The sequence below is a fragment of the Onychostoma macrolepis genome, chromosome 01 (assembly GCF_012432095.1).
Source record: "Onychostoma macrolepis isolate SWU-2019 chromosome 01, ASM1243209v1, whole genome shotgun sequence".
NCBI classification, from domain to species: Eukaryota; Metazoa; Chordata; class Actinopteri; order Cypriniformes; family Cyprinidae; genus Onychostoma; species Onychostoma macrolepis.
The window spans coordinates 45,936,375-45,946,309 of record NC_081155.1 but is presented as its reverse complement, the minus strand read 5'-3'; the positions used below and the strand labels follow the sequence as shown (position 1 = coordinate 45,946,309).

General features: G+C 36.5%; 1 long non-coding RNA gene across 1 annotated transcript; it reads left to right on the top strand.

Moving 5' to 3' along the window:
* The first annotated feature begins 6,692 nt into the window (after positions 1-6,692).
* On the top strand, positions 6,693-9,582 carry LOC131531169 (uncharacterized). Its single transcript, XR_009268672.1, has 3 exons — positions 6,693-6,757; positions 6,847-6,906; positions 9,293-9,582. It is a non-coding gene; the product is annotated as an uncharacterized LOC131531169 (long non-coding RNA).
* The last annotated feature ends 353 nt before the right edge of the window (positions 9,583-9,935 follow it).

The window sequence follows — 9,935 nt, the reverse complement described above, 5'->3', positions numbered from 1 at the left end:
ATGTCATGTGTTGTTTTGCTCAGTTTGAGCTCGCAAGGATCCCCACTGACAGACGCAGTGTGTGTGTGTGTGTGTGTGTGGTGAGAGAGGTGATGCTGTGCTGAGCGGCCGTTTTGTGTGTGTGTGTGTGTGTGTGTGTGTGTGGTCCATGTTAAAGCCTCTGTCATGTGAACTCTGGTTCCTTGAAGTTGTTTGCTCTCTCTGCAGGACTCCAGTCGATCACATGCATGTTGTTGTTGCTCTTCTGTTTCCTACATCACCTTCCTCATCCTTCTGATGTTCAGAGAGAGAGAGATGGCATGACTTTACCAGGTTAGGCTGCATTGCAGGATGCAGAGAAGAACCAGTCGCTTCACAATAGCACACTAACATGATACTCTTGCTTCTGCAGCATACAGTGTGTATAAAGTATGCACATTTTCTGTAGCATATACCCAAAATGCAATGCATTTTACATTACATTTGATGCATTGGGAGACACTTTTATCCAAAGCGACTGACTTTGCATTTATCTGTTCTTGCATTTCCCTAGAAGACCATTTTATTCATTCACAATGCCAAAAGTAAAAGTTTTTCCCTCACACAAAAAATGCAAAACACCCATTTTACTTCCAAGGTTATAACTAGACACCACTCGCATGCAATGTGTGACATGCATGTACAAATAGCATAAAACTGCTTAAAATGGAAAAAATGTTTTTCTTAACATTTTAAATAAATGTCAGCAGTATACAATATACTGCACTACATTTAGTAGACTGGTATGGCATTGTGAACACAGGCGTAACCTGCTGTAGAATGTGCATGTTCATTTGCTAGACCAGCCTGAAAAATATAGGTTTAAAGTTAAATAGTGCTATCATAATTTTGATAATAATATTTAGAGATGCATTTGTAGATTTAGACTTAGATTTTCCCCAATTCATGTAGATGGAGCTATTCTTGTGGTGCCACTTTTCTATTATTTTGTAGCTTGAAACATAAAGGAAACCACCAACTAAAAGAATGCATTAATTTTCTACAATTGATGTTGTTTTAAGTTTTTCTTTTTAATGCAAAAATATCTATTACTACTATCTATTACTTCATTCAAAACCCATAATCCTAAGTATTAAACTTAAAGCTACAAAAGTAAATGAAATGTTGTACTCGCAACGACAAAGTACAACATCTGGCAGTAAACGTTATTGAACTCTTCAGAATAATGTGCATTGATGAATCGCACACAATAAGAGCAGGAATGCGTATTAAGATATAGATTTCATGTTGACTTTGAAACATGCAGCTATATTCTGGCACAGGATGGATTTAATAATACTGTGCTAGCTGATCTACACGGGCTTTTAAAACAAGATGTGATCTGCTCCAGCTGCTTTCCCGGTGTTTCTGAAAACACTCGTCACATTCACTTTAGTGAGTTTAGCGTCTCTGGTGAATGTGATGAAGTGTGAATGCGTTCCTCTCTTTGCTAACGCTTCACATTCCTGTAAACCGGCGCTCGGCTCAGGTAGGAAGTGGCTTTGTGTATTGTCTTGATTAATTTGGATCGGATGGAGAAACATGGCTTGACATTCCCGTCTCATCTGGATCGGCTCTTTACTCACTCTTCACAAGGCCAAACGACTGAATTAAAACAACCCCATAATACAGACTCTTAACAAAGGTATATTCATGTACTTCTGAAACAGCACTTCACAGATGGAGCTTTCATACTGTAAAAATAAAGACCTTTCTATTATTCTGTACCTTGAAACATACCTTGAAATTTTTGTTTTACATTTTATTACACCATCCACCAAAACAATGGATTCATTTTCTGCATTGAACCTACTCTTTTTATTTATTCATTCATTTATTTATTTATATTAGGTCAAAATCTCTGTTATTATTATTATTCGAAACCCATAATCATAAGTATTGAACTTTTACACAACTAGTCCCATGACTTCAAATGTAAATGGTATCTTGAGTGTTTTTTTATTTTTTATTTTATTTTATTTTATTTTTAGAAGTGTGCTGTACTTTATACCAAGCAATTCTACATGTATGACAAATTCTCTAGAAACCAGGGTGTTTCTATACAGATGAGCTTTTCTTAGCACATTGCTATTTGTTTTCTAAAGTGTTTTAGGTGGTTGCCAGGGTGTTGCTATGCAGTTACTAAGCTGTTGGCACATTGCTATGTGGTTCCTAAAGTGTTTACATGGTTTCCAGGGTGTTGCTATGCAGTTGCTTAGGTGTTCTGATTGTTTTCTTTTTATTTGGCACTTTTTATTTGGCTGTTGGCATTGATATAATTGTGAACTTTTTTGCACATTGCTATTAGTGGATAACGTCAACCTTTATTTTATTTTTTGTTTTGTTTTGTTTTTGTTTTACATTACTGTTGCTAAAAATGTGTTAGAGGTTCCCAGGGCATTGCTATGCAGTTGTTAAGGTCTATATAAAGTGGGGTGTTTAGCATTTTGCTGTATAGTTGTTTTGTTACAGTATATTGTGTGCTGTTCATCTGTGTGATGTCCTTGTTTGTCCTTTTAGTCTGAACAGAAAAAAAGGAAAGAAGAAGAAACACACACACACACCAAAAAAAAAAAAAAAAAAAAACACACTTGAATCTGATTTTTACATGCATTTATGGTTTGAAATCTGTTTTAAAATGTTTTTTTTGGAATGTAATTCAGTCTGAACTGATTTCAAGTCTTCATATTAATTTATTGATTTATGCTGACATAGTGAGCAGCCTGTGTGAACAAAGCCCAATTGGCTCTTCACCACAAGCTAAAGGACAATCAATGAATGAAGATATACCAAATGGGACAGTGATGTTGCTGTTAAGGGTACTTGTCAAAACACACCTGCAAAATCTGTTGACATTGATATGTGTTTTCTAAACTGTTTTAGAACGTTGCCAGGGTGTTGTTATGCAGTTGCTGATTCTTATTTAGCACTGTGGTTCCTAAAGTGTTTTAGTGGGTAACCATGGTGTTGCTATGCAGTTACTAAGCTGTTGGCACATTGCTATGTGGTTCCTGAAGTGTTTATATGGTTTTCAGGAGGTTACTATGCAGTTGCTAAGGTGTACTGAGAGTTTTCTTTTTATTTGGCACATTGCTATGTGGTTATAAAAGATTTTAGGTGTTTGCCAGGGTGTTGCTATGCAGTTGCTGATTTTTTTTTTTTTTTTTAGCACTGTGTTTCCTAATGTGTTTTAGTTGGTTGCCAGGGTGTTGCTATGCAGTTTTATTTTTATTTGGCACATTGTCACGTTGCTATGAATTCGCTAAGGTGTTCCAAGATTTCTTCTTCTTATATATATATATATATAATTTTTTTTTTTTTTTTTATGTTGATGTGTTGCTATGCAGTTGCTATTTTTTTTCTATCTTTTTTTTTTTTTTTTTGCATTGCGGCTGCTAAAGAGTTTATGTGGTTGCCAGGGTGTTGCTATGGTGTTCCCGTGCACTTAACAAACTGTTTTTACATTGCTATGTGGTTCCTAAAGTGTTTTAGCTGGTATAGCCAGGGTGTTGCTGTGAAGTTGCTAAGGTGTTCTAAGATTTTTTTTTATTTTATTTTTTTTTCACATTGCAATGGTTTTCTAAAATGTTGCTAAGTTTGCTGAGGTTTTTTTATTTTTTTTTTTATTAGCACTTTGGTTATTAGAGTATTTTAGGTGGTTGCCAGGGATTTGCTTTGCAGTTGCTAAGATGGGCTTTGTTTGTGCAGTTTTTAGGGTTTTCAGAGTTGTTGTCAGGGTGTTATCTGTTGTGCATCACCCAGAACACCCTAGCAACTACATAGCAACAAGCTAAAAAAAAAAACACTAAAAGCAACGTATCAACACATAGCAGAACCCTACAGCCTAACATTGTGCCAGTGAGCATTGCCTGGCCTTCAGACACCTTGTCTGTCCATATTGCACAAGACCAGGTTCTGTTTGTAGGTCAGAAACTCACATGAGGGGTCAGAAACACAGGCTTCAAGTGCAACGTGACAATGATGTGTTTTTGTAAGTGCTGCCAAAATTCTGGACTGGTGCTCTGGTCTTAATTACACTTTTTTTTTTAGGCATAATGGAGCCATATTTGGATTACACATAAATGGCTGTAGTTGAATGAGTATCAGTGGGGGTGTTTTTTTTCCCCCTCCATTTATTTGAATCAGGGCTTTTACAGCCTCCACGTGTAGCTAGTTATCACATTTATGTCTGTGCTAAAAGAAAATACACAGAGAGGAGAGTATAGTGCACATGCATATACTGAACTATGCATTTTTTCTTCGATTCCTGATGATGACATTTTTTTTTCCATAATATTATACCTTATTCTTCATAAAGAAGCATTTACTGCAGTCAACCATCAAATATACAGTAGTGTAATGTGGTATAGTAAGAGCTTTTCTTTATGGGAATTCTTAAGATGTTTTTGTTTCATCAGTACTTGTGAACTTTGTAGTTGCTATAAGGTGTTTTTTTTTTTTTTTTGCACATTGAAAATTAGTTGCTAACGTCTTGCCAAGTTTTTTTTTTTCCTTCTTCTTCTTCTTTTTTTATTTTATTATTATTTTTTTGGGTTTTGTTTTACATTACTTTTGCTAAAAATTTGTTAGAACTTGTTTGTTCCCAGGGCATTGCTATGCAGTTGTTAAGGTCTATATAAAGTGGGGTGTTTAGCATTTTGCTGTATAGTTGTTTTGTTACAGTATATTGTGTGCTGTTCATCTGTGTGATGTCCTTGTTTGTCCTTTTAGTCTGAACAGAAAAAAAAAGAAACACACACACACAAAAAAAAAAACACACATGAATCTGATTTTTACATGCATTTATGGTTTGAAATCTGTTTTAAAATGTTTTTTTGGAATGTAATTCAATCTGAACTGATTTCAAGTCTTCATATTAATTCATTGATTTATGCTGACATAGTGAACAGCCTGTGTGAACAAAGCCCAAGTGGCTTTTCACCACAAGCTAAAGGACAATCAATGAATGAAGATATACCAAATGGGACAGTGATGTTGCTGTTAAGGGTATTTGTCAAAACACACCTGTAGAGGTTGAGTGTGTGTGCTTATGCTGACCATTTTGACTGACCTCAGTACATAAGGTCATTGTAAGGCAATAACTTTGCACTGGAAAAGGTGTTCAGGTTCCTGGAAAGCGCAGTGTTAGTGTATACACTGAATGATGAACCATAAGATCATTAGTAATGTTAATTCCACTATGTAGTTAATGAACAGTGGAGTTAGGATGTGTTCACTCACTGTGTCGCTATTATGTCATCTTAATTTAATGATTAAGCCTTTGAAAGCCTGTCACATACTTTGGACTAATACACGAGTGCTGACAATTCTACTCAGGCTTGGATTCACTTGTTATTTTTCTGAAATGTGACTATGGACCACAAAACCAGTTATAAGGGTCATTTTTAAAAATAGAGATTTATACATCTGCTGAAGCTGAATAAATAAGCTTTCTATTGATGTATGGTTTGTTAGGATAGGACAATATTTGGCTGAGATACAACTACAGTGGGGCAAATAAGTATTTGATACACTGCCGAAGTTTTCCCACTTACGAAGAATGGAGAGAGCTTTAATTTTCATCGTTGGCACACCTCAACTGAGAGAGACAGAATCTTAAAATAAATTTTAAAAAAAATCCAGAAAATGACATAATTAACTTCCATTTTATTGCATGAAATAAGTATTTGATACAATAGAAAAATGGAACTTAATATTTGGTACAGAAACCTGTGTTTACAATTACAGAGGTCAGACATTTCCTGTAGTTCTTGACCAGGTTTGCACACACTGGAGCAGGGATTTTGGCCCACTCCTCCGTACAGGTCTTCTCCAGATCTTCCAGGTTCAGGTCTGGAGACTGGCTAGGCCACTCCAGGACCTTGAAATGCTTCTTACAAAGCCACTCCTTAGTTGCCCTTGCTGTGTGTTTGGGGGTCATTGTCATGCTGGAAGACCCAGCCACGACCCATCTTCAATGCGCTTACTGAGGGAAGGAGGTTGTTGCCCAAAACATGATGTTTCCACCCCATGCTTCACAGTTGGGATGGCGTTCTTGGGATTGTACTCATCCTTCCTCCAAACACGGCGAGTGGAGTTTATACCAAAAAGTTCTATTTTGGTCTCATCTGACCACATGACCTTCTCCCATGCCTCTTCTGGATCATCCAGATGGTCTTTGGCAAACTTTAGACGGGCCTGGACATGTGCTGGCTTGAGCAGGGGGACCTTGTGCGCGCTGCAGGATTTTAATCCATGACGGTGTAGTGTGTTACTAATGGTAACCGTTGATACTGTGGTCCCAACTATCTTCAGGTCATTGACCAGGTCCTCCCTTGTAGTTCTAGGCTGATCTCTCACCTTTCTCAGGATCATTGATACTCCATGAGGCGAGATCTTGCATGGAGCCCCAGTTCGAGGGAGATTGACAGTCATCTTGAATTTTTAGAATAATTGTGCCAACAGTTGTTGCCTTCTCACCAAGCTGTTTGCCTATTGTCCTGTAGCCCATCCCAGCCTTGAGCAGGTCTACAATTTTGTCCCTAGTGTCCTTAGACAGCGCTTTGGTCTTGCCCATAGTGGAGAGATTGGAGTCTGATTGATTGAGTGTGTGAACAGGTGTCTTTTATACAGGTAACGAGTTAAAACAGGTGCAATTAATACAGGTAATGAGTGGAGGATAGGAGGGCTTCTTAAAGACAAACTAACAGGTCTGTGAGAGCCAGATTCTTGCTGGTTGGTAGGTGATCAAATACTTATTTCATGCAATAAAATGGAAGTTAATTATTTAAAAATCATACAATGTGATTTTCTGGATTTTTTTTTTAGATTCTGTCTTTCACATTTGAGGTGTACCTACGATGAAAATGACAGATCTCTCCATTCTTTGTAAGTGGGAAAACATGAAAAATCGGCAGTGTATCAAATACTTATTTGCCCCGCGTATTTGAAAATCTGGAATCTGAGGGTGCAAAAAAAATTAATATTGAGAAAATCGCCTTTAAAGTTGTCCAAATGAAGTTCTTAGCAATGCATATTACTAATCAAAAATTAAGTTTTGATTACAGTAGGAAATTTCCAAAATATCTTCATGGAACATGATCTTTACTTAATATCCTAATGATTTTTGGCATTAAAGAAAAATCTATAATTTTGAGCCATGCAATGTATTGTTGGCTATTGCTACAAATATACCTGTGCTGCTTATGACTGCTTTTGTGCTCCAGCGTCACAAATGTCACCAAAAGCTTCAAGAGAATCTTGCTGAGAAAGTTAAAGATCTAAACATGTACAGTAAAGCAGTACACTGCACTTGCAATGCATTGGCCAAACATGTGCATCTGCATTTGCAAATTTGTGCAAAGTCTGTTTCTGGCTGTGGCGTTTGTGTAAAGTGAAGACTATTTTCTTTATGTGCAATCAAAATTTCAGTGGAAAGGAGTAAAATACAAGAAATCCTGTAGGAAAGCCCCAGACTTGTTGAATCATAGTTTCCTTTTTTATTTCATTCAATTGTGAAACTGTGTTTTCTCAAAATGCAAGTGGCTAGAAAATTAAAAATGTATTAAAATACTGAATGAATCATACGTTTTCATGTAGGCTGTAGACGCCATAAAGCATTACAACTCCAGGATGAATTTCATAAGCAATCGCTACCCGATCCAACATACTGTCACGCCAACCGTTCCTGACAAAGCTTATCTCCATTTCACAATGATTCATATGTGCCTCACATATCCAACCGCAATCAGAGCTTTATTACAAATGGTTGTCATCACCTGTGCACTGGCCTTTCGACCTCCAAACCTTGAGTATCCAGGAAATGACCCTTCCCTTTCGTTGCTCTCATCGGAGTTAACGCACCAGAGGGTTCCTGGCCTCTCAGCGCTCTGTTACGCCTCATAAACTGCCCTGTGACTCAGCGCTCACGATGCCAGAGTAGCCCATTGTGGAGCCCTCACAACTTGGGCACAGGATGCAGTCATTGCTGGTTGAGGGAGTTAAAGTTCAACTGCGTCTGAACCGTAGGGATGCAGAGGTTTGCCATGCGTAAGTGGTGACGTATAAGCTGTGTTTGCCGATATGAGTGAGCTTGAGTCACTGAGAAAACACAATGAGCTCCAAGATTGACTTTGATTTCCGCTTATTAGCAGAGCTCGTAAACATTATGAGAACAGAACAGCAGGACGCCTGGATTGATGGAGATGCCAGTGACGTCTTCGTGAACCAGCAACCGTCATTTTCTTTTGATCCATCATGATTTGTTCTGGATAATTCTTTCTCTCATACGAAATTGACAAGAAGTCAAAATTAAGATCATTGAGTCAGAATTATGTAAAAAAATGGCCTTCTTTGTGTCATTATTATAAATTTTAGCTAAATCTTCTACTTCTGTCTCATAATTATGATTTTGACTTATGTCATAATCACAACTTTTTTATCTCATAGTTTACATTTTTATCTCAGTATGAGTGATAGTAACAGTGATGCCAGTCTTAGCAAACAGCGCTAATTACTGTTTATCTATGTGGATAGTTTTGAGTTTAATTACCCATACATCAACGCTCTCATCCATTCAAAAGTTGTAATTGATATAAATGTTTTTAATTATTTTTAAAACATGGTTTTTATGTCATAATTACTGTATATATGCTATCTCATAATTGCACCTTAAGTCAATATCTACTTATGATACCTCATAATTTTGACTTTTGTCATCATGGCGTTTTATCTCATAATATCAACTGTAGTACATGTGATAGTATTGTCTTGGCAAGCAGTGCAAATTACTGTTCATGTGTGTAATTGTCCATGCATCAGTACTCTCTTCCATTCAAAATTGATAAAAATTATATTTCTAATACAAACAAATATGGACTTGTGTCATAATAATTCATTTTTATCTCATAATTTTACTTTATATCAAATTCTACTTCAATCTCATAATTATGATTTAATTATGTCATAGTTTTGACTTTTATTATGCTTTAGAATCTCATAATTTTGACTTATATTATAATTATTACTTTTATTCTCATATCAGTTTTGATCTCATAATCATGACTTGTATAATGATGTTTGTCTTGGAAAACAGCACAAATTAATGTTTATCTGTACATCAGTACTCTCTTCCATTTACTTATACGTAGCTTATGTCAGGTGGTTCAAATTACGATTTGAGCTCATTCGAGGAACCTTTCGACTTCAGTGATCTTAATTATTTTCATGAAGGTCGAGCAGCAGAACATGGTCAAATTTCAAGTGTTTTTTTCAGTGCAAAAGAAGAGATTTTCCCCGCAGATGGAAAACGACAGCGTCTTTCCACTCCTGCGCTGGAACGTGTCAGGGTTTCTCCACGTCTCATCTGGACGGGATACAGAGGCAGCTGGCAGCTGAGTGAAAGTGGCCATAATGTTCCCGTTTGTAAGACGCTCACGGCTGTGTCAGCACAGGACAGCATGATCCTTCAATTGTTTGGTCAAAACAACTGAATTTAAGAACAATAAAGTAGATTATGTTTGCCATTATTTTGGTTACACAAAACATATTGTTGGATTTAGATAAAATACAAGATAAAAATAGACTAATCTTCTGTCTTCTACCCTAGCAGGATTCGGCCTGCAATAAACTTGCTGTTTAACTCATGCAAAAGACATATATTTCACGATATAATATTAAATTAGTTTTAAGAATCTAACCTTTAAGCTGGTTTGTTTGCAGGAAATGCAGACTTTTCTTGTTTTGACATGTCCTGTTGAAACTGAAAGTTGGGTTTGAACATATAGATTTTTTTAATAGCTATTATTTTATGTTATAACCTGACACAATATGTTTATATACATGCTAGTGCTAGTTAGTGGTATAAAAAGGGAGGGATATTCTCATTTTAGGGAGCATTTTATTGGAGAAATATTAAT